The sequence below is a fragment of the Sciurus carolinensis genome, chromosome 1, assembly GCF_902686445.1.
Source record: "Sciurus carolinensis chromosome 1, mSciCar1.2, whole genome shotgun sequence".
Classification (NCBI taxonomy): Eukaryota; Metazoa; Chordata; class Mammalia; order Rodentia; family Sciuridae; genus Sciurus; species Sciurus carolinensis.
In genome coordinates, this window is record NC_062213.1 from 193,005,044 (window position 1) to 193,029,612 (window position 24,569).

General features: G+C 41.3%; 1 protein-coding gene and 1 pseudogene across 1 annotated transcript in view; both read left to right on the plus strand.

The window, feature by feature from the left end:
• Positions 1 to 1,319: 1,319 nt before the first annotated feature.
• Positions 1,320 to 24,569, plus strand: part of Luzp1 (leucine zipper protein 1) — a 92,389-nt gene continuing 69,139 nt past the window's right edge. The window contains 1 exon segment of the mRNA XM_053743439.1: positions 1,320 to 1,558. The gene's annotated coding sequence lies outside the window, so the exon portion shown is untranslated.
• LOC124966179 (mitochondrial import inner membrane translocase subunit Tim8 B-like) lies at positions 8,542 to 12,880 on the plus strand (annotated as a pseudogene).

Genomic DNA, 24,569 nt, shown 5'->3' on the forward strand with positions numbered 1-24,569 from the left:
GAGGGAAAAGAGAAAGTATGCATATTTTGTAACCACGTTGGCCTGAATGCGGCACACATCATCTCTGCCTATATCCCATTGGTGAAAACTAGTCACATACCTAATTGCAAATTGGAAAAATGTAGTCTGAGTTGCTTTTCTCTAAAACAACTCTATGCATGGAAGGGGACATCTTCGGATAGTTGACATTTTTCCAGTGCACTAAGAGCTTAAAATCATTGAACCATCCACCCTTATAAAATGGCTAAAAATAATGCTAGGATATATATATAGTGGCCATAAGAAAGGAAATGATCTTGCCTGCTTACAAGGAACCAGGGACCAAAAGGAGCATTTGCAGTTTAAACCAAATTTATTTGCTCACAGGGATATTATGGGAGAGGGAGGAAGTTCTTCATGATTGGGAATAGTCAATCAGAGGTTGGATTTTCACTTGGACGAAGATTCTAGAAGTCAGGTTAGATGCCCCCCTACCCATCTTTCTGAGTTTGAGCTTTCCTACTGGGTTCCATAGTCATCCCTGAGTACCTACTTTGTACCAAATTCTAGGTAGGCATGTGGGGACCCAGAGACAAATGAGGCAAGGTCTTGGCCCACAGGTTACTCAGTTATAATGGGGAAATGACACGGTGGAATGGGCTGAGCTCTGGAAGCAGGAGATACGGGGAAAAAAAAAAAAATTCCTAGCTCCGTTATTTTGTAGCTGTGTGATGTTAGAGAAGTCACTTGGCCTCTCTGATTCTTGGTTTCCTTACAAAATAGGGACGATGGTTATCATCATGCATTATGAGGACTCAGTGACAAAATACCCTAGCGCATTCGTAGCACAGTGTGGGGTGGAGAGTAACCACTTTATCCTACTGGCAGTAACGTGTTCGTGATGACTTTGGGTAGGTTCCCTCATTTTGGTACGGCCCCGGTTTTCTCGTCCGTAGGATGGAGTTGAGGAACTTACATCACGGGGTTGGAATCCTGCTGTGGTGTGGGGTCTGGAGCCTGCCGTTTGGTCTCCGGCTTGGCTTCCTCGTGGGTAAGTGGGTCGCCCCACGCCCAGCTGGGAGGGCTGAGCGCTTAGGCGCGGCCTCCGCACGGTTCCCGGCACCGAGCAGAAACCGGAGTTCACAAGGACGCGATTTCCTGGCGGCGCTCCCGGGGAAGGAGGTTCGCGCGGGGTCCCATCCCCCGGCGGGTCCCGCTCAGGAAACGCGCAGAGAAAGCCAGGAACCAGGCCGGCCAGGCCGCCGCGCCGTCCCTCCTCCGGGCCTTGGGCTGCAGGAAGCCGGCTGGCGGGAACGCCCTGCCGGGCGGGGAGGGCCGAGCGCGCGCCCCGCCGCTCCCCGGGCCGCGGCGCGGAGCTGTCACTGCGGCAGGCGGGCGCGCCCGCCGCAGTCCGCGCTGCGCCGCAGTCCAGCTGGCCGTGCGCGCAGCGCGGCGGGGCCCGAGTCCTCCCGCGCCATCGTCCCACCGCCGGGCCACGAGCCGGGGCTGGGGAGGCAGGGCGCAGCGCGGGCGTGCAGCGCTCCTGGGGGAGGTGAGGCGGAGGCCGCGGGGTGCGTAGGTGAGTGGTCCAAGGTCATGGCTAGGAAACTGCACAGCCGGAGTCCACGCGCGGTCTGTTTGACGCTCAAGTTTGTGCCTTGAGGCTGTGGTTCGGGTCCAGGTTCTTCAGAGGTTGGGGTGGGGGTTTAGGTTCTTGGGGCAACTCAAGAACAGGAGTTCTGTGTCTGGGGACTACAGGGCTGGACAGACCTTCCTCCCTTCTCACCAATAAGAGCCAAGGAAGAAAAAGACAGGAGGAGGTAAGAGGCAGGACTTTCTGGAAGGCTGCGGGCATTAGGGTCAGTCATTCCTGGGCTAACATCCTAGCTTTTCCATTTACCAGCTGCGAGACCTTGAGAAGGTTCCTTAGCCTCTCTGAACCTCTAGGCCACCTCCTCCGAAAGATTTTCCTGCCTCCTAGATTCAGATGGGTCCCCACTCTGCATTCCTCAATCCTGATCCTTTGCTGCACTTAGTGCAACTGTTATGAAGTCACTGTGTTGTGAAGTTGTTCTGTCTCTCCACTTCACCAGGCCCAGGGTGCAGGTCGGTGTGGTGCCCGGCACATGCTGGGCCCTTGGCCATTTGTTGTGAAATAAATAAGAGTGAAGGAATGGAGGGAGGCATGCAGAGGCTGCATGGGGGCAGAAAGGCTTCAGAAATGAATAGGCATCATTCCCATTTTCCAGGAGGTCCCAGGCTAGTGGAGGAAGAGAAATGGGCTGCAGCAAGAACGACAGAACTATGTGCCCTAAGGAGGTTAAACAGTAATGGAGAGAAACATGAACTGGGAGGGCAACAAGAGATCCAAGGAGAAGTGAGACCAGATCCCAAGGAGACAATGGCTTTCCTTTCTTTATGGGTTTCAGCCTGCAGCATGCTGAATTTGTGCAAAATATCTTTGTTATTCCCTTACCTTTCAGAGGTGGGCAAACTGCTGCTAAGAGAGTTCAGTGACTTGCCCAGGGCTACCAGGCCGATAATGACCTCCTGATCTAATTAGCACAGCTCATTAGCTCTGGAATACAGGCCACTTCCTCCAGGACTTGGGCTTTGATGTTGCTGCCGGTCTTGGTTTAGATCCCACTAGATCCATGGCTTTGGGCAACTTACTTTACCTCTCAGAAACTTGTTTTCCTAATCTGCAAGATAGCAGTAATGATCCCCTATAACCTATGAGATAGTAGCTGTAAATTATCTGGCAGGATTCTCAGTATATTGTAGAGACTTCATAAATGTTTGTGGAATGAATAAATGCAGTGCATGTAGGGATGGGCCCTGATATGGGAGAGGACTTAAAATCATGCTATTTGGGGGACAGTAAGAGAAGGGAGGCAATTTTGTCCCTTCCCACTCTCACTTTCTACGATTCCTATGAGACTTTGCTACTGGCCTCCCCCAGATTGTGTTATCATTTATTGTTCACAGACCACAAAAGTGAACCAACCCTAGCTGGTTAGCACTATTTTTATATATGATTTTACTGACTTTTTTTTTCCTGATGATGAAGTAATTCATGCTGCTTGTAAAACATTGAAATTGCAGAAGTATATCAAGGGAAATATGAAATGCAAGTTTAGGCACAGTAGACACAAGATGCTGACCTATTGTTATTCTTTGTGAGGGGAGGGACAGGGCTAATTGTATGTGTCCATTTAACTGGGCTAAGGGATGCCTAGATCTCTGTTGGGTGTGTCTGTGAGGGGATTTCCAGAATAGATTAGTATTTGAATAGGTAGAATGAGAAAAGAAGATTGCCAGCTGGCAAGTGGTGTAGCTGGGATTTGAATATTTTATTATTATTATTATTATTATTATTGCTGCTGGAAATTGAACTCAGGGCCTCCCACATACTAAACACGTGCTCGGCCACTGGGCTACATTCTTCTAGTCCCTGGGATCTGAAACTTGGTTTGCCAAAACTTTTGCTATGAATGAATGAATAAGTTGTTGATAGGGTCTGGCATCCTGAGGGGTGTGGGGAAGAGTTCTGTTTTCAGAATCTTTCCCTGGAACCCTGCAAAGAATGAGATGGAACCCATGGAACTTCCTATGGCAGTGTGCAAGGTTGGCACAGAGGCCACAACCTCTGCTGATATGCCTTGTAGCTGTATTTTTATTCCCTTTCTTCCCTCTTAGCATTTAGAAAAGTCTTTCAAAGTTCTTACTATACACACCCAAAGAAAAACAGCAAAAGTAAACAAGGCGAAAGTTCTTTATTTCGTTCTTTATAGTTTCCACATTTTTCTATACATAGACTAAGTATATATTATAAATCATAAGCATGGAATCCTACTATACCTGAGGGTGCTGCAACTTTCTCTTTTTCCTTAAAAATACCCAATAGACACTTTTTTTTCCCCCTATTCATGCAAATCTACCATTCCTTTTACTGATGGGTTTCTTGAGGGCAGGACTATTATTTAGCCCAACTTCCAGCCCAGAGGCCTACACATGGGGGGCTTATTGGGAGAACATGTGGAAATTCTAACAGCAACCACCATTTCTTGGCATGAACTGGGTGCTTGGCTCTGAACTAAGCTCTTCCACATGTTATTTCATTCAATCCTCAACAACCATTTTGTGAGATAGGTACATAATTATTCCCACTTTGCAGATGAGAAACTGAGGTGCAGAAGCTTGAAAGCCCAAGGTTAGGGGCTGGGGATATAGCTCAGTTGGCAGAGTGCTTGCCTTGCAAGCACAAGGCCCTGGGTTCAATCCCCACCACGTGGGAAAAAAAAAAAAAAGCCCAAGGTTACACAAGGAGACAGTAGTGGAGCTAGAATTCAAATCTTGATCTGTCCTGTGTCAAAGCTTTTGCTGTGGATTAATGAATAGTTGATGGAGTGTGTGTGTGTGTGTGTGCGCGCGCGCGCGCGCACGTGCACATTCTGTCTTCAGATGCTTTTCTGTTGGCGCAGGGTTCTCTCTTCTGAGGATTTGCAGTATTTGGAGTCAGTGTTGGAAGGGACTCAGGAAAGGCGCTTTCTGTGCCTGCAGCAATTCTGTGGCCATGCTCACTTTTCATGGGGAGTAGCATTTTTGAATCTCCTATTCTAAAAATAAACCACAATTTGTAGGGACCCTTGAGGACTAGCCCAGGCATTTCAGGGCAGCTATTTTCCTGTCCTCAGTGTAGGAAATTAATCAGAACCCCGAAGCTCTTCCCCTCTTTCCACGGCCCAGTGCTCTGGAAACACCCAGAGCTTTGCCGCAGCTCTCCTGGAGGACAGTGGATGCCAAGGGCAGTTTAACACAGATCCATCTCTCTGTAAAGCCCTCGAGAGGAGAAAGGCACACGGCAGAAAGGGGTCAGCTGTGCCGCAAAGAACCTGCAGAGAGCTCGCAGCTGCCTCCACTTGGAGGAGTGCTGAGTGACACATGCCCTGGTTCCTGTTCCAATGGTACGGCTTTGTAGGACCACTTTAAGCAAGTGTTCCTAGTCAGGCCCCTAAAGTCTTCCACTACAAAGTGATTGGGTGAGTTAACACAGGTGCAGTCTGTTAGGAGCAGGAATTACTATTGATGATAGTGGTAACACTGAAAATAGAAATGACATCTGCATCAATTGTGGAGCGCCGTGTCTGGTGCTTTCCTGTAGTATCACCTGTAGTTTGAAAAACAAACACTACAAGGACCATATTATTATTTCCATTTTACAGATGAGGAGACTGAGGCTGAGAGAGATCATGTATGCACAAGAACATGGGCATGTGACCTTTGGGTTTTCTGGCAACAGATCTTGAGCTTCACAAACAAGTGTGGTTTCTGACCTTCAGGAAGTGCTAGGAAACAAAGGGGAGGCTCCTTTGATACAAGTTGTAATGTGCCCATGCCCATGTGAGAGTTCCACTCAATGCCACTGAATATTCAGAGCAGGGAAGACTGGCTTCTGGCTGGGAGAAACTAGGAGGGCTGTGTGTTGAGATGAGACAGCAAGGGAAGAGTATGAGCACAGGGGCAGATGTGGGAAAGCAGTGGGTGTGCTAACAGAAGTTTAGATAAACTCTAGAGAGACTGTGTGTGTGCATGTGTGTGTCTAAAGGTAGGAAGTGATCGTACCAGTCCAGGGTTTTGGCCATTATTCCACAGGCAATAAAGAGTTTACACAAGAGATGTCTTAAGAGGCCAACCATGCTGCTGCACTCAGAGAGGAAACAGCCTCAGTGCATCTGTGTCCCAGCTTGTGGATGCCACTGCCTGCCAGTGCGTGGGAGGGCATCTGCAGGAAGAGTATCTTTGGCCTGTTCTCTGCTGGGTGTGGGTCCTTTGCTCCTTCAAAGTCCTCCTCTCACCTTCTCTGGGCCTTAGGTACCATGCACATAACAGGCCCACAGGAAGATGTCATAAAATCCTTGGAGGTATTTCCATGATCATATAGTCTTTGCTTCTTCCCATTTTAAAGAAGGTGAAAGTTAGGCACATAGATGGGAAAGGGTTTTTCTAGGCTCACATGATGAATTAATAGCAGAGCTGGGGGACTGGAACGCATGCCTTTTGAGTCTACCCAGAGTTCCTTCTCCACATTTGCTGAGTAAGAGAAGCAGCATTCTGTTGAGTGATTACTCCATACCAGGCCTTGGGCTAGGTAAGCACTTTCCATGGATCCTCTCCTTTAATCCTTAACACCCCCGCCCCCTCCCCAGAATGCTCCCTGAGAGCAGGGAATCTTGACTCTCATTTGGATTTCTCACGGGGCCTAGCACCTGCCCGGGGCACCTACCTAGGGAGGCAATAAAAACTTGGAGGGTGGAATCCCGTGCTAAGGGAAAAGAAGGCGGAGAGGGCGGGGCCTGAAGGCAACCCGCCCCCACAGCATGCCCCGCCTCCCAGAGCGCTGACGTCACCATTGCCCCGCCCCTCATTGTCAGTCCCCGGGAGCCCGAGGAGGCGCCGGCCGCTGGGAACCGAGTGCGGAGCCCCGGGCGGGCGGGAGCGCGGGCCGGAGCCGCGGAGGTGAGGGGTCCGTCGGGGGAGGTGGCGGGAACGCGGCGCGGGGCCGGGGCGGGCGCGGGGCGAGCCGGGCAGCCGGAGGGGGCGGCCGGCCGGCGGAGGGTCGGGGCAGCGGGGGCGACGGGGCAGAGCCGGCGGCGCCCCGGGGAGGGATGGGGTGTGGGGCGGGAGAGCTCGGCGGCTCCCGGAGGACGAGCTCGGCGGGGAGGTCTTGTGGGCGAGACTGGGGCGCGTTTCCCGAGTTGGAGGAAGAGGCTCTGAGGAGGTTTTCCCCGGAGGGGGAGGGAGGGTCCGAGCAGACTTCGTGGAGGCGCGGGAACCTGAGGAGCAGCGCCGGCGGCTGAGGCGGGGAGACATCCGCGGGCCGGGGGGAGCTCGGGGCTGGGCGACCGCGGGGAGGCGCGGGGCGCGGGCCTGTGGGGGCGGGGAGGCGCGGGCCGGGCCGGGCCGGGCGGGCCGCCGGGGAGGGGGCTGCGCGGGGCCCGCGGGCACCGGGAGGAAGGAAGTGATCAGACAGGAAGGGCCGGAGCTCGGAGCGGGAGGCGGAGGGCGGCCTGCGCGCGGCGGCCGGCGTGCGGGGCCCGGCTGCGGGCTGCCGGGGAGGGTCCCGCGCCGCAGCTGGCGACCGCGCCGCCGCGTCCCGGGCGTGCTGGTCTCGCGGCCAGACCGCCGGGCCGGGAAGGAATTCGAGGCATTCGCTTTGTTTAAGTTGCCAGTAGACAGTCCTTAGGACTAATTAATGGTGGAATCTGCAGGGGGACGCGGGCGAGCCGGCCGCCCCCCGCCCGCCGCCGCCGGCGCGGGGAACTTTCCGCAGCGCGCGGCCCGCCTCCCTGCGCACCCCCGCCCCGCCGGCGCGAGGGAGCCATGGCTTCCCGAAGCGCAGGAATGAAGTGCGGTTTCGGGGCCGGCGGCCTCTAGCTGCCGGGCTGCGTGCAGGGAAGCCGGCGTCCCGGGGCGGCGGGGCGGGGGCTTCGCGAGCCACCCGGCGCAGACCTCTCCGAGGTGCCTGCGGTTGCTGCTAATTACCTTGGAGGAGGCTGGCACAGCCGAAAGACCATCTTGCTTTGGAGCATCTGTTTCTTCATCGCGTCAGCCCCTTTCCTAACACTGCAGAGCTTGTTGTGGCTTGTTTCGGAAATGCCGAGGCCAGTGCTCACACTTGAGGGTGGGAGAAGGGAAGAGAATAGGCACCCCCCCAAAAAAAAAAAAAAAAAAATCCCTGCAGTGTTAATTGCAGAAGGCCAGGGACTGTGTGCAGAGTCTCCGTCGCGCCTTCACTGACTTGAATGACCTTGGGGAAAAGGATTGTGCTTCTGAGCGCCTGGCGGCTTATCTGTCCATTGAGGAGAAAATACTCTGGACCTCCCTGCCTTTTGGGGATATTTCGAGGGGTGGGGTTTGTTCAGGATATTTCTCTTGCCAACTGCTGCAGTTCTGGCCTGAGGAGCTGGACTAGTGTCAGAGCTGGGAAGAAAACAGATCACCTAGGAAGATTTTACTACTCCAGATTAGGAATGGAGGGTTTGGATTTTAGGAGGATGTTTTCTTTCAGAGAATCTGTACAGTATGTTCCAGATTGCCTTCTGTCACTTCTTATGCAGCTTTGGTGGCATTTGTGTGGTTAAATTGAATAACCCCAATAGAAGAATTCTTCTCTTGTTCGAAATAATTGTTTTGCACAGAATTCCCCTTGGGGCAGATTAAGGTTTTGCTCAATTTACTCAGAAGAATTTTTCCAGCTTTCTAAAATTAAATCGCTTTTCTAAACATAGTAACTAAAGTTTGAAAAACTGGAAATAGTTGGGTGTGGAGGGAATGGTTTGGAGTATGAACAAGGCAGAAAGTATAGGTTCATTCTTGACCAGAGATAATGTGAACTGATAATTAGCCTTCCTCCATTATTTGATGTTTTAAAAAATTCTAATATGAGATTGAGAAAGGGAACTAATATTGTTTAGTTGCCTACTATGTTGCCCAGTAATTTTGATAGGTGGTGGATAGCTTATGTAGTCTTCCCAACAGTTTTGTGAGGTGTTTTTACAGATGAACAAACTGAAGGTCAGAAGGTAAAGTGACTGTTCCAAGGTCTCACATATAACCAGTAAGAAGTGGAGCTGAAATTCAAACCCCAGGTCTCTTTCTAAAGTTGATGGTTATTTCCACTATGCTTGCTGCCTTGGGAATCAGGAAGCCTGGTTTTCTTGTCTTTGACTCAGCCACTGGGTCATGGTTGACCTTAGAATAAGTCACTTAAAGTCTATTTCTCAATAGTGTTGCCTCCTTTTCTTCCAGCAATGTTAGTAAACATTTGAGGTGTGCTAGTTTTTTGGTAGAAAGATGTATAAGGTTCGGTAGTGGTATGTCCTGTCTGCAGTTGTTGTTTAATTCTTTGTTTATATTGGAAGCATTTGTATATTAAAAATTTTTAAAAAATATAGCATACCTAAATGAGCCTATATTTCATTTATATAATTTCATTGTGTAATAGAAGATAGCTAGTGGCCCTTTCACTGTAAAGATCATCATTAAGGGTCTGTGGTCGTAGCTCAGTGATGAGTGCTTGTCTAGCATGTGTGAGGTACTAGGTGATCCTCAGCACCACATAAAAAAATAAAGAAAATAAAGGTGTTGTGTCCATCTACTACTTTAAAAAAAAAAAAAAGACCACCATTAAGGTGACTTTCATGATTAGAAACTAAACCATTTTTCATGCATCATGACTTTTGGTGAAAGTGTAATTGCAGAGTAATACACAATACAGGTAGGACCCAGATATTCCAACTTGGAAGATCTGGTATGAACTTTGATGCACATAATAGCTACTCAGTAAACATTTGCCAAATGAATGCATGTATGCATTATTTAAAAAATTTTTTTTTTAAGTTGTCAGTGGATCTTTATTTTATTTATTTATATGCACTGCTGAGAGTCAGACCAGTGCCTCACACATGCTAGGCAAGAGATCTACCACTGAGCCACAACCCCAACCCTGTATACATTATTTTTAAAAAATAAAATTTGTTGGGGTATAATTTATATACAGTGTAATTCACCAATTTTAAATGTAAGGTCTGACAAGTTTTGACAGATGTATATATTTGGGCTAGGGACATAGCTCAGTGGTAGGGTGCTTAGGATGAGAGAGGCCCTGGGTTCCATCCCCAGTACTGCCCCCCTCAAACATATACAATGTGTAATCGCTACCATTGCCTTTATTTTATTTTATTTCACTTTATTTTATTTCACTTTTTTTTTGGCACTGGGGATTGAACCCAGAAGTGCTCTACCATTGAGCTACATCCTCAGCCCTTTAAAAAATTTGTTTAAAAATTTTGAGACAGGGTTTTGTAAATTGTTGAGTGTGTCTTTGAACTTTTAATCTTCCTGCTTTAGCCTCCTGCCATTACCTTCATTTAAAACCATTACCTTTTAGATATTGGGTAGCAGATTTATCTCTGGGAGTGTTAGGTAATCTCTGTGCTCATACTGTGAGATCAGAGTGAATACTAGAGAGTCAGCGTGCCAACGTGGTAGGAAATAGGGAAACCTTAGATATTTAATGGTGAGGTGAATTGGAAGAATAAGAGAGGGAGAGAGAACATGTTTGATCCAGGGGAAAGATGAATAAATTCAGAAAGAACTAGATTTTAGATACTTTTAGTCTGGAGGATTTATATTTTTAGAAAACATTACCCAAAGGTTTTTTAAGGAGCAGAACTTTCTGGTTTCCTTTGAAATAGTAGCTTCTATACTTAAGAATTGCTTAACATGTTATGTTAATGTTACATGTCGAGATAAGACTTAAGGGTGGGGATGCTGTAAAGTGATTGAAAGCCTTGCCTTACCACCTATGACAGAATATCCTTAGTGTTGATCTCTAACTTGTTTTAGCTAATATTCTACAAAGAAAATAATACTTTAAGTATTAGGTAGAAATTTTGGCATACTGGGAAGACATAAGATTATTTTTTCTTTATAATTTCTTTAGTTACTGAACCTGACCCAATTTGATTTAGCTCAAGTTTCTGTCTTTGTCTTAGGGAATGTTTGAAACCTCTGCTACTGAGCTTCTAGAAAAAAACCCATTTCTACCTTTTCATCCTTCTCCTTTTTTAAAAAAATTTTTGTGTCTTCAACACAAGTATCTTTTTTAATATATTTTTTTAGATGTTGATCAACCTTTATTTTATTCATTTATTTATATGTGGTGCTGAGAATCAAACCCAGGGCCTCATACATGCTAGACAAGTGGGGCTGTACCACTGAGCACCAACCCCAGTTCTGTTCTCCTTGGTTTTTATTCAGTGTTTCTGTGTTGAGTGTTTCATAAAATTCTTCTCCCACCTATGAATTCACCTGAGAATGACAACTCTTTTTTTTTTTTTTTGCGGTTCTGGGGATCGAACCCAGAACTTTGTGCTTGCAGGGCAAGCACTCTACTGACTGAGCTATCTCCCCAGCCCGACAACTCTTGTTAATATCAACCACTGGCCCTCCACATACCATCAGGAAATAAAATACTCTCCAGACCACCTATTCAACATTTTAGGTGGTAGGGAGAAAATATTTACTCTATGTGACAATCATTATCCTCATTTTATTCATGAGGGAGCTGAACTCAGAGCAGTTACTGCCAGGGGTAATGAGGGGGCAGAGCATTGCTTCGAGCTCAAGTATGGTTGATGCTCAAGTTTAGGTTATTTTATTTCATTACACTCTATTGTATTGTGGTGGGGGAAGGTCAGGGGAAGATCTTGAAAATACTATATTAAAACCCCAGCCACAATATAATGTTGCTAACCTTTTTAGACAGTGCTTCTTTTATCTGTTGCTTTCTTAATTTCTAAAATACCTCCTTACAAGTCTAAGGAATTTATAGCTCATCTTTTATTGCACAGTTCCCTCCCCAGACCCAGCATTTATTTATTATTATTATTTTACTTTTTGCGGTATTGGGGATTGCATCCAGGTATACTATACCACTGAGTTACATCCCAGCTCTATTTATTTTTAATTTTGAGAAAGGACTTTGCTAAGTTGCTGAGGCTGACCCCGTAACTTGGGATCTTCCTGTCTCAGCCTCTGGAGTAGCTGGGATCACAGGCATGCCGGGCTCAGCATTTGTTCTTTATAAGTATGGTGCTTTGTCTTCACTGGCTTTGAATAGCCCCTCCTCCTATTTTACATGTGTCTGAAAGTTTCCATTAGGTTAATTTGTTTTTGAAAAGACTTCATGTTTCCATGTGCCTCTCTATTCCAGTTTTATCTGGACAGAGGTATATTTTAAAAATATATTATTGAAAACTTGCATAAAACTTTAAAACAAGCAACATACCTTTTTTTGAAATATATAATACACACACAGAACACCATACCTAAAAATTTGATGATTTTTTTCCCCCTATAAAGTGAATATAACCCTAACCCAGATCAAGAAACAGCCTTAGTGGGTATGTAGAAAACCCCATCAAATTCCCTTTTAGTACCTGTCTCCCTTTATCACCTGGGATAATCACCAACAATCCTAATATCTAACAGCCTAGATTAATTTTGCCCTTTTTGTAAAAATGGAATCATTTTGTGTGTGGCTTCTTTAATTTAATAGTATGAGAGTATGTAAAAAGTTTTTAGTGTTTTTAAATTTTTAATTTGTAATCCAAATTCAAACAATTTATTTTAGCCTATAATGCATTGTCTAGCCTGACTCCTTGCTATATCATATCAACCTTAGTGCCCACTGTGCTGCAGGCACACTAGCTTCTTACTTATTTTAAACTCAGCAAGCTCTTTCTATCTCACGACCTTTGTATGTGTGACTGCCTTTCTTTAACTCTTTCTCCTCTTTGCATGGCTGCCTCCTTCATGCCTGAGATAGCTTCTCTCATCATCTTGTCTTGCTTGTCCTTTCCCGTTATTCCCCGTTACTGCCTTCTTATTGCCTCTCTTCATAGGATAGGATGTATTATGATTTATAATGACATATCTGCTTACATGATTATTATCTGTCTTCCCTACTAGACTTCACAAGAGCAGAGAACTCCTTTGTATTTTTCTCCAGTGTATACCTAGAACTTTACACAGGGACTGATATGGTAGTATTTAATAAGTAGGTTTCTGAGCCTAATTCTGACAATCGCGGAGCTATGGGAGGTGGACGAAGCGGAGTTACAGCGCCTGTTGGTTGCTGAACAGCAGAAGGCGCAGTTCACTGCACATGTGCATCACTTAATGGAGCGCTGTTGGGATAAATGTGTGGAGAAGCCAGGAAATCGCCTGGACTCTCGAACTGAAAATTGACTCTAGCTGTATGAACCGCTTCGTTGACCCTACTCTTGCCATAACCAGTTGGTTTGCCCAGATTGTACAGAAAGGAGGGCAGTAGGCCATCCCCTGAGAAGATGACAGAAGCAGCAAAGGACTTGTTATTAAGCAGATTGAAGTACAGGTCGGGGAAGAGTTGTCAACCCATTGTCAAGTTACTATCAGGCTGTTACCAAGTTTGTTGGTGGTGCTAAAAAGTAACAGATCAAATGTTCAAAAGTGAAATTTTATTTATTTAGAATTCAGAAATTCTAGGTTGTTATCATACCAGTTATTCAATAAACATGAATTCTGCAAGAAAAAAAAATTAATGGCATATTCCCAATTCAGTACCATTGTTCCCATTATCTTTTGTCTTTTTCTTCTCTCTAAAGCTGTTTAACTATTTAAATCTTTCCACACTTCAAGACAGCTCACTGTTTTCCCTCTTTGGAATCTGATTTTGCAATAGTAAATCTCTCTTCCCTAAATTGTATGGCATTCTTTGTTGATATTTCTCATGTTCCTGGTAAGTCATGCTAGGGTGTCCTAAATCTATCTCGAATCAGAAACTTCTTTCTTTCTAAAAAAAATCTTAAAGTCTTGCTAGTACTTCTCATATTTTTGGTTAATTTGAAGTAGCATGTATCTTACATTATTTGATGAGAAACTTCTTGTTCAGCAGCTGAGGTTGTCTTAGGTAGTATTTTCAGTTTCTTTCACTGAGCTTTGCACATAGTAGGTCCTCACTGGAGTTTTTGGTGATTGATTTTAGTAATGCTTTTATATAGCTAGCAATCTTAATTTCTTAGGCTTATTAACAAGGATTCTTATTACTAGAATTCTCTTTAATGTATTCTCTAATCCAAAGACTAGGAATGCACCAATTGCTTCAGGTGGTAGAGAAACTATTAGGGTGTGAAAATACAACAGTCCAGTCCTGGTGCCACAGAGCATATACTTCTTTGGAACTCATCACTGGCAAACTATGCAGTTTCTTCTGGGAAGGTTGCTTAATCTCTGCTTCTTTATTGTTCTCTGAGTTACTAACTGAGACGCTTCATTTGTTTTACTAATATTTTATTTTTATGTCAATAATGAAAGTCTTGAGCCAATTAGATGTTTAAAACCACCTGTCAGTAAACTCAGTAGTTATTCACCTCCTGTGTTAAAGGTAGAATAATGCATACACTTTACCTCAGTTTAAGTGCAACAGTTTATATTTCATAATTGATTGGTTTAATGTAAATCTGTTTTTTAAAAGGTGCCTACTATGTATTTTAAATATGGTTTTTAAACTTTTATGATGGAATAGTATCACAATCTTGTGATACTACTGTAAGTTAGTTATTGTTTTTATGAAAACACTGAAGCAGAGGTACTGGTGAAGTTTCTGAAGGACATTAAGGTAAATTCTTTTTACTTTCATTATCTCACTGCTTTTTCTTTAGCATCTTAGAAGTATTTTATAAAATCAGCCTATTTGCTTTTTTAACATTTTTACTCGGAAGTTAAAGAAGCAGGCAAATTTTAGTAAATTGACATTTTAAAAAATTAGGAGACAAATGATAAATTGTGGGAAATCTGTTACAATAAGTAGTTTTCAGGATTGAATACAAAGTTAGTATATACTCAACTCAGTCTCTTGTGTTTTATACATTTCACAGAATTGTCATAAAGTGGGGGTCCTTTTCTTTTATCTTTTTCTAGTACTGGGGAGTTAACCCAGGGGTGCTTTACTACTGAGCTACATCCCCAGTATATTTTATTTTGAGACAGGGTCTTGCTAAGTTGCTCAGGGCCTTGCTAAATTGCTGAGCCTGGCCTTGAAATTGGTAATCTTTCTACCTTAGCCTCCTGAGCCACTGGGATTACAGGTATCCCACCTTTGCTCCCAACTAGTCCTTGTCTTAATCATTAAATTTTATTCAAATAAAACTTATAGTAAATGTGGTTTATTGTATTGTGATACAATTGTTTATACATTTGTGACTTTGATAATTGTCCATTTGTGGTTTTTTCTCACTTTTTTAAAAAATATTTTTTCATTGTAGATGGACACAATACCTTTATTTTATTTAAATTTATGTAGTGCTGAGCATCAAACCCAGGGCCTCACACCTCACAGCGTTCTGCCACCGAGCTACAACCCCAGACCTTAGTCTCACTTTTAATTTTATTTAAATAGCACTTTACCTTATAAAGTTATTAAAACTACAAAAGTCCAGTTATTAGCCTCAGAAAGCCTCAATTTTTTCCTCAAAATGGTGTGGATTAAATAATTAAACATATAAGATGGGTACAGTGGCACACACCCTGGATTCCAGCTACTCTGGAGGGAGAGGCAGGAGTATCCCAAGTTTGAGGCCAGCCTGGGAAATTCCATGAGACCCCATGTCAAAAATATGGGCCAGGCATGGTGGCACATGCCTGTAATTCCAGTGACTTGGGAGGCTGAGGCAGGAAGATTGTGAGTTCAAGGTCAGCCTCAGCAATTTAACATGGTCCTAAGCAACTCAGGGAGACCCTGTCTCTAAATAAAATATAAAAAAGGGCTGGAGATGTGACTCAGTGGTTAAGCGTCCCTGGGTTCAATCCCTCATACCCCTCCCCACAAAAATAATAATATGGGCTGGAGATAAAACTCAGTGTTAGAGTGCCCCTAGGTTCAATTCCTAGTACTGTTTGAAAAAAAAAAAAATTAACATACAAAAGCACTTAAGTTGTAATACTGGTACATTAGTATTAGTCATTTCAGTTTCACTTTTATATTTTTGTTTATCCAAGGAATAGAAGAAAAATCCTCGATTATTTTCAAATTTTCATATGATTTAGTCTAACATCAGACAATATTCTTTGTGTACTTGACAGGCTAGAAGAAACTTAAGAATTTTTAAATGCTGAATTTTAACTTTGATTTCTGATTATGCTAAGCAGCTTTCTCAGCGACTACTTTGATTTCCTTTGTAGTAACTTTTTCTTTTTAAAAATTTTTGTTTTTTAGTTGTAGATGGACATATTACCTTTCTTTTTTATTTACTTTTTTTGTGTTGCTGAGGATTGAACCCAGTGCCTCACATGTGCTAGGCAAGTGCTGTATCCCTGAGCTACAACCCCAGTCCAACTCTTTTTTTCTTGAATGACTTATCTTTACCCAAATATTGGCTATATGGTTATACTTAGTATTGGGGAGAGGTGATGTTTGGATGCTTTAGCCAGCCCTTCATCAAAGAAGAACTCTGCAATTGGAAATCGAGACACTTGGTGAGGTAGTGTTTCCAACCATTATAATTTTTGAAAATTCTTTTACGCTAAAAAGTCTGGTTATAGTTTTGGGATAGGATATTAATATTGTTAGCCATTGACTCCTGCTTATTCCAGGTAAAGATCTTGTGCATACTAGGCAAGTGTTTTACCAGTTCAGATATGTCCCCAGCCCCAGGTACAGAGCTCAAGTAATTATTATAACATTAGTTATAATAGCTCTTTCAGGAACTGTCCTAAACATTTTATATATGTTAATTCATTTAATCTTTCATTCAACAAATATTTATTGAATATCTGCCATATTTCAGGCACATAATCTCATTTAATCCTCACCATACCCACAATGTAGGTATATGGTTTATTATTTTGGTCCCATTTCACAGATGAGGAGCTGGGACACAGAATTGTCTTGTCCAATGTCAAAAGTTTGAGGGTCATAATCTTCCGTTTTGCTCTTTTATTCATTTGTTCTTTCTTTTTTGTTGGGGGGTGTTGGGGAGTAAACCCAGGATTTTATGCATGCTATGCAGGCACATTACCACTGAGCTATATCCCTAACCCTCAAATTAGACAACATCATTTGTTTCCAATGTATCCTTTTGCTGCTTTTATACAGACCTGGTATGATATTTCAAATTTCCACTTTTGTTACTGTGTAATTTTATGGTCCTCTCTAAGGGTTATCTGTAGGTATCAAGATGACTTTGTAAATACAAACATCAGAATTTTCCAAAATGAAAAGGTATTTACTTATTTTAATGAAATTCTAAATTGTGGATATAGTATATAGTAGTGCTCCCTTATCCAGGATTTTACTTTTTGTAGTTTCAGTTACCTGCATTCAGTTGTAATTCAAAAATATTAATATTTGTCTTAGGACTGAGGGTGTATAGCTCAGTGTAGAAGGGTGTGTTTAGCATGCACAGGGCCCTGGATTTGGTCCCCAGCACGTTCCCCCGCTCCGCAAAAAAAAAAAAAAAACAAAAAAAAAAAACAAAAAAAAAACCAGACAAAATGACAAAAATTTTTGCTGGGGATTGAACCCCGGGTCTTGTGCTTGCAAGGCAAGCACTCTACCAACTGAGCTATCTCCCCAGCCCCTTGTCTTGACTTCCTAAAGCGAGAGATGACTTTCCAATTACTTTTATTATGGTATTTTATTATACCATATTTTGTTCATTTTGTTTTTAGTTATTGTTTGTTAATCTTTTATCGTGCCTCATTTATAATTAAGCTTTACCATTTCTTTAAGAGCATGTTGCATTTTCTCAATCCTGATAAATCTTCATTTTTAGGGGGTTTATTTTTGGCAATAGGCAATTCTGGTGAATGAAGTGAATAATCATTATTTTTGGTTACAAGTGGTATATATTTCTAAAGGGTGAAGACTAGATTTTGGTGTGTGTGAGGTTTGTCTTTGAGAAACTTAGAAATGGAGTTTCAAAAAGGTTTTGAGCCTTGGCCACATGTTTGAGAGAGTCTTGCTTCCTAAGATGATGCCCTTTGAATAGCATCCTTGTTTTGGAACTCTATAAATAAAAAGTCATTGCTTAAATATAACTTGTTAAACTTGTTTTATGATTGAGTTGGAATTCTCTTAACGAATCAATAGTTTTTTATTAATATCAACATGATTTTGTTTATGAGTATTAAAAATTAAAGTCTTTTTGGGGGTCTCAGAAAGAAATATTTTTTAGTCTGCTGACAGGCAAATCTGCAAAGGAACAGATTTAAACTTAAAATCAGAAGAGAAAATGTGTTTTCCTGACCCTTTACCAAGGCTTTTATTTATATAGGCTTTTTTTTTTTTTTTGGGGTGGTGCTGGGGATTAAACCCAGGGTCTTAGATGCATGCGAGTGAAGCACTCTACCAACTGAGCTATATCTCCAGCCCCATATAGCTTTTTGCAGCTGAAGATTTCCTATAGAAAGATGGTGTCATTTACCTCCTCTGATAGCATTTTCCTGTTTATAAACATAAAGAAATCTGGTTTTATTCATTTTCAAGTTAACTGGAAATGTTAAAAAACCTCATTAAGATAAAAGAAGTAACACAGCTACATCAATGTTTATAGCAGCTCAGTTCACAATAGCTAGATTGTGGAACCAACCTAGATATGCCCTTCAACAGATGAATGGATAAAGAAACTGTGGTATGTATACACAAGGGAATATTATCCACCCATAAAGAAGAATAATATGGCATTCGCAAATAAACGGATGGAATTGGAGAATATCATGCTAAGTGAAATAAGCCAATCCCCAAAAAAACAAAGGCTGAATGTTTTCTCTGATAAGTGGAGAATGATATATAATGGAGGTGAGGGTGGAGAGTGAGAGAATGGAGGTACTTTGGATTGTGTAGAAGGAAATGAGAGAGACGGGGGTATGACAGATGGTGGAATGAGAAAGACATCATTCCCTATGTACATGTTTGATTGCATGAATGGTATGAGTCTACATCGTGTACAACCATGGAGACAAAATGATGTACCCCATTTGTGTACGTGAATCAAGGTGCAGTCTGTAAAAAATTAAATAAGATAGAAAAAAAAGATAAGTTAATTTTTCACTCCTTATGCCCTAGAACAGCTTTATCACAAATGTGCTGTGTTCCTAATTACTTGGGGGTATTTATCTTATTTAGATCATTTTAATGATATGTAGTTAATATCTGAGCAGCTCATTTAAGTTTTGTTTTTGCTGTGGTGTGGATTGAACCCATGGCCTGGCCCCACACATGCACTTTACTGTTGAACTACACCCCACCTCTCATTTAAGTCTTTTTTTTTTTTTTGTATTGCAGATTAAACACACAGGTGCTTTACCACTGAGCTTCATGATCTGCATTCATCCCAAGCCCTTTTTATTTTGTTTTATTTTATTTTATTTATTTTTTTTGGGTGCTGGGGATCGAACCCAGGGCCTTGTGCTTACAAGGCAAGCACTCTAACGACTGAGCTATCTCCCCAGCCCCGCCCTTTTTATTTTTATTTTTGAAATAGGGACTTGCTAAGTTGCTGAGACAGTCCTTGAACTTGTGATCCTCCTGCCTCTGCCTCCCAGGTGGCTAGAATTACAGGTGTATCCAACCTTGCCTGGCTCATTAAAGGTTTTATTATTATTATTATTATTAATTATTTTATATATATATTTAGTTGTTGATGAACCTTTATTTTATTCATTTATTTATATGTGGTGCTGAGAATTGAACACAGTGTCTCACACATGCTAGGAAAGTGCTCTACCACTGAGCCACAACCCCAACCCAAAAGTTTTATTATTTTTAATTTTTTTTTTGCAGTACTGGGGATTTAACCCAGGGCCTTGCATGTGCTAGGCAAGCACTCTATTACTGAGTCACATCCCCAGCCCCTCATTAAAATTTTAAAAGTGAAATTTCTCTAAGGATTCTTAGTCTTTAGGACTAATATTAAAGCCCAGTATTTACAGAATTCTGTGTATCAGTAGCTACTGTACTTATGTCTTATGTCTTTTTTTTTTTTAATGTCTTAATTATCTTCCAACAACCTTTGGGGTAGATAATATTATCTCCATTTTATAGGTGAGAGAATTGAGTCCTTAAGATGTGAGATCAGTTTTTCAGAGGTCACTTCCAAGCAAGGATTCAACCCAAGCTTACTCTTGAATGTTGTTCAGACCCGATACAGGAAAGTTTTGTGAACTGTGTATATCACTGTGTGATCATCACTCCCTAAGTAAATGAAATCAACATTTTCTCATGCTCCTCTAGGGTAGGAAGAATACCATTTTTAGATTTCTGTGGACTTAAACATTCATTATATGCCCTTAAAATGGAAGGCTTGATGCAGAAACTGGTAAAATATAGTAGATATTTATTTATTTATTTTTTGGTGGTGCTGGGGATTGAACCCAGGGCCTTGATGCATGCGAAGCAGGCACTCTACCAACTGAGCTATATCCCCAGTCCCAGTAGTAGATATTTAATGGAGATACTTAGAGATGTAGTTAAATTGTGTAACAAAGTACTTGTGATCCTCTTGCCTCAACTTTCCAAGTAGCTGGGAATATGAGATATTTTTAATATAATTTGATAAAATTAGACACTTTCAAACTATTTTTTGTAGGAATTTTGTTGGTGATTGAGTTAAGACTTGGAGACTAGATCCTAAGGCAATTTGAAGGAGACTGTCAAAATCTTAGAGAGAAACAGGTGCAGCTCAAGTGGTAGCACGGGCGCGTGTGCACACACAAACACACACTCTGGGTTGGGGTGTAGCTTAGTGGTAGAACACCTGCCTCCATGTGGGAGGCCCTGGGTTTAATTCCCATTCTCCCCATCAAAAAAAAAAAAAAAAAAAAAAAAAAGAGTTTTAAAGAATTGTCATGGAAAAAGGTGGGAGGATAGTGAGTTAATAGGACAGGGAAAATTAAGGGACTAAGAAGTTCACCGAGGGATAAAATTTCAGATCATAAGTAGAGGCCAGCGGAGTGGAATTAAGAGATATTGGGAGGTAGATGACTTTATTAAGTGAGTACGATCCAGAAAAATGCAAAGAATCTGTTCAGACATGAGAAGTGGAGAGGAGACAAGGCATACTGGCCTCAGTTACATTTTGGTCAGTTCACATTAAATTTAAAAGCCATGAATTTCACTAATTCTGTTTACTTTACAGTACTTGTTTAGTATTCAACCCAGGGCTAATTAATATGGAGAAAACAAAAAGATGAAGGGCATGCTGTATTTGCCCTGTTTGTAAGAAATTTAAAATTCTGTTTAGGCAGATAGTATTTAGTTTTTCTTAACAGTTCCATAACAGTATTGAACCATATATAAAAGACAAAACAAGAGATGAAGACTAGCAACTGTTCCTGTGCTTGGGTTCTATGAACCAGTCATATTTCAAGAGCTTTTTATTTTCCAAATAAGAGCATGAAAATGAAGAACAATGCTCATCTAATATCACCATTTTATAAAAGATGGAACATTTAAAACAGATAAAGGGTATCATGTCAGATTAAAGGAGTTTTAAGTTTTGAATCATTGAACCTTAAGCCTGTGTTATTGATTAAATGGGAATATTTGTCTTGTTTGATAGTACGGTTTAGGTTATAGGCTAGCAGGAGATAAAATTTATAAGGTAATGTTCAGTTAGGCTGTGAACAGCATTAATATTTACACTAAAGAATTTAGACTTGATTTTGCCAATATTTAGGAACCATTGAAGGCTTATAAATAGGGCAATGACTTGATATACTTGGAATTATAGTGAAGAGATGTTATGTAGATTATTGGAGAGGGAATTTTTTAGAAATTCAGATGTGAACATTATCAGGTGATGAATTTAGGGAATGGAGTGGGGGGAAAAAAACCCCAAACAAACCAGAGGGATATATTGGAGTTTTTACCTATATCGATCTCTCTATATACACACACACACACACACATATACACATATGTATATTTATATAAGTATAAATGTACACACACATATGTACACACATAATATATATGTATATATGTGTGCATGTGTATATATATATATATATATTTTTTTTTTTAGTTATAGATGGACACAATACCTTTATTTATTTTTGTGTGGTGCTGAGGTTTGAACCCAACACCTCATGCTAGGTGAATGCTGTACCACTGAACTACAGCCCCAGCCCTGTACTGGAGTTTTTGAAGAAGGAAGAGATTAATGATATAGAGAAAGAAGGAAAGTAAAGGTAACTCTTCAGATTTTTATGAGATTGGTAGAACTGAGAATTATTTGTAATACTAGTTAACTGAAATTAGGGAAGGTGAGGGGGAGGATATAGCTTTTATCATCCTCATGCTCTGCAACTACATTATTCTACATCCATGTGTTTTTTTCTTTTTTAAACACCATTTATTTAAGAGATGTTGAGATTCTCTAAAATTGTCCTGGAATTGATCTGGAAGTAAAAGGTTTTGTTTATTTTGGAAATACTCATTTGGAAAAAACATGCTGCATTTCAAGCTACTAAACATTTAAGTTTAGTTATAAAAATTGTACCCTAATTAATACCATCATTGTTTGTTCGATTGTCAGGTGGAGTGAAGTTTTGGGATTTTTTGTTATTTTAGAATTTTTTGTTTAAAGAATTTTTCCTATGTCTGGTAATAGTAGTGCAGCAATAAACTGGTTCAACTTGATGGTTTAGTTTATAATATTAATTAAATAAATCTTCCATTTTCTCTCATTGCTGTATGTTATAGTAGAATATATTATCTACCATTTCTTCAGCATCTACTGTGTAGTAGGTCCTCGATATGTATTAATACTTTAGTCTTTACAAATGCCTCATGAAGGGGTTCTGTTATTCCTGCTTTCCAGATAAGAAAAGTGAAGCTCATCTTAGAGATTTAAGAAATGTCCCTGGGTGGAATTGTAGAGGTATGATTCTAGATTGTTCTTTCCAAAGCCTATGTTCTTGCTACTACTCTATTCTTGGATTAAACATCATAAGAATAGGAATAAAGAATGAGTGTGTTGAGATAACTGATTATACAGCAATTCAAGTCAGTGAAGTGCTACCCAAATATTATTATATTAACTGTAGTTATCTGTTTTTCTATCCTGTGTACGTAAGGGGAGCTTAAAAAGACCAAGTATGATCTGTAGCCTAGTTCTAGTCATGTAGCATTCATTTATCATTTAGATAAAGTCCTTTCTATCCTTTTGTAGAACTCTCAACAAATCTTTATTTAAAAACAAATGTCCAGAGTGCAAGGTCCAGGGTTGAATCCATAGCACTGCCAAAAAAAAAAAAAAAAAAAAATTCCAGAATTTCAGCAACTCAGGAGGCTGAGGCAGGAGAATCACAATTTCAAGGCCAGCCTCAGCAATTTAGTGAGACCTTAAGCAACTTAGTGAGACCCTGTCTCAAAATAAAAAATAAAAAGGGTTGGGGATGTCATTCAGTGGTAAAAATGCTTCTGGGTTAATTCCTCAGTACGACTAATAATGTAATAATAAATGTCCTGTTCAAAAAACAAACTAACTGTTGGCAATTCAGCAAAATTTTAGTCTTGACAAATGAAATTAAAGGATGTTTTAGGGTTCAACTTCTGGGAAAGTGAGTTGTGAAGATCATTCCTCTTGAAAATGTTGGATTGGTTAGTGCCAAATACTCATTGTTTATGAGTATTATTTTTGTGTCTCCTTTAATTATCCCTGTCCTCGTAACAATATAATTCTTTAGTTTACTCTTCTGTATCTTTGCTTTTGAAAATTACTTCCAAGATTTGTCTAATGTGATTGCCTCCTTATTATAAACCTCAGCCCTACCACCCCCTTCCACCTCATTCCTGTTGTCTCTTTACCAACTATTTCTACTGTGTCTGGTAGAACCTGTGTACAAATGTGAAAATGTGAGCAAAGTCCTAGGCTCTAATCTTCCAACATTCCTTCATCTCCTAGTAAGGGTTTTTCTGAATGTTACTGTTCTATTTTTGCTGTTTGAATACTCTATAACTCCTTGGACAAGAAAGGAGTTGTGCCATTTTTTTGCACAGCTTCTCATTTTTCAAAGCCCTTACCATTTACTCTCTCCCATTTCTGTTGCTTTGATGACTTTCATGACCCACATTCACTTTTAGTATTTCACTCAATCAATTTCTATCTTTCTCACTTGAATCTACAGCTTCATTCTTTGAGTCCTTCCTTTCACTGAGGTCTCTTCTATCCTCAAACAAATCAGAAAAAGCCCTCTACCATTAAGAGCATTCCATATGTAACTTTTTCTTTTACTCTTTTCATTCTTTAGCATTTCTTCTGTCTTGTTTCTCTCCCCAATACTTTACTGTAAATGCACTTTCAGAAGATCCATTGCCCATGTACTTAAGCACTTAGTCTTTTTGTCTTCCTTTCTACAATAATTAAGCTGTTGATCCTTCTCCTCCTTGAATCTCTGTTCTTTGACTAGGAGTTAGATATGTGTTTGAGCCAGGTGAGGTGGGGCATGTCTTTAATCCCAGTGACTTGGGAGACTGAGGCAGGAGGCTCACAAGTATGTAAATAAAAGGAACATATGTGTTTGGCTCCATCTAGCCTGGTAAGAAGGCCCTTTTGCCTAGCTCTTTGCTATTTGTTGGACTCTGGTCCTCCTCTTGTGGCCTGTACTGACTAGGAGAGAAGGGGTGGAACAGGTTGGCACTGTGCATCTTATAGTGCTCTGTACCCTGTGAACTTTTAAGTAAATAATTGATTTGACTTGCCAATCTTCCTGTTCTTTCTCTTCCTCTCTGATCTTGTTGTGGCTTGTGTATAAAGTAGATTGCCCACTTCTGGTTTGATTCTGGTTAAAAACTATGAAATATAAAAAATAGTTTGTCTTTCAGTGCAGACTTGAATGAGTGATACAGATTTTTGTTAAACTCCAATTAGAATTGAAATGCTGTAAAAAATTTGGGAAAGTTTAATGTCAGTTAGTGGCCTTACTGAGAAAATTTTTGTGTTATCTTTTATTTTAGTATAGTTTCTGTGGAAAGCTGT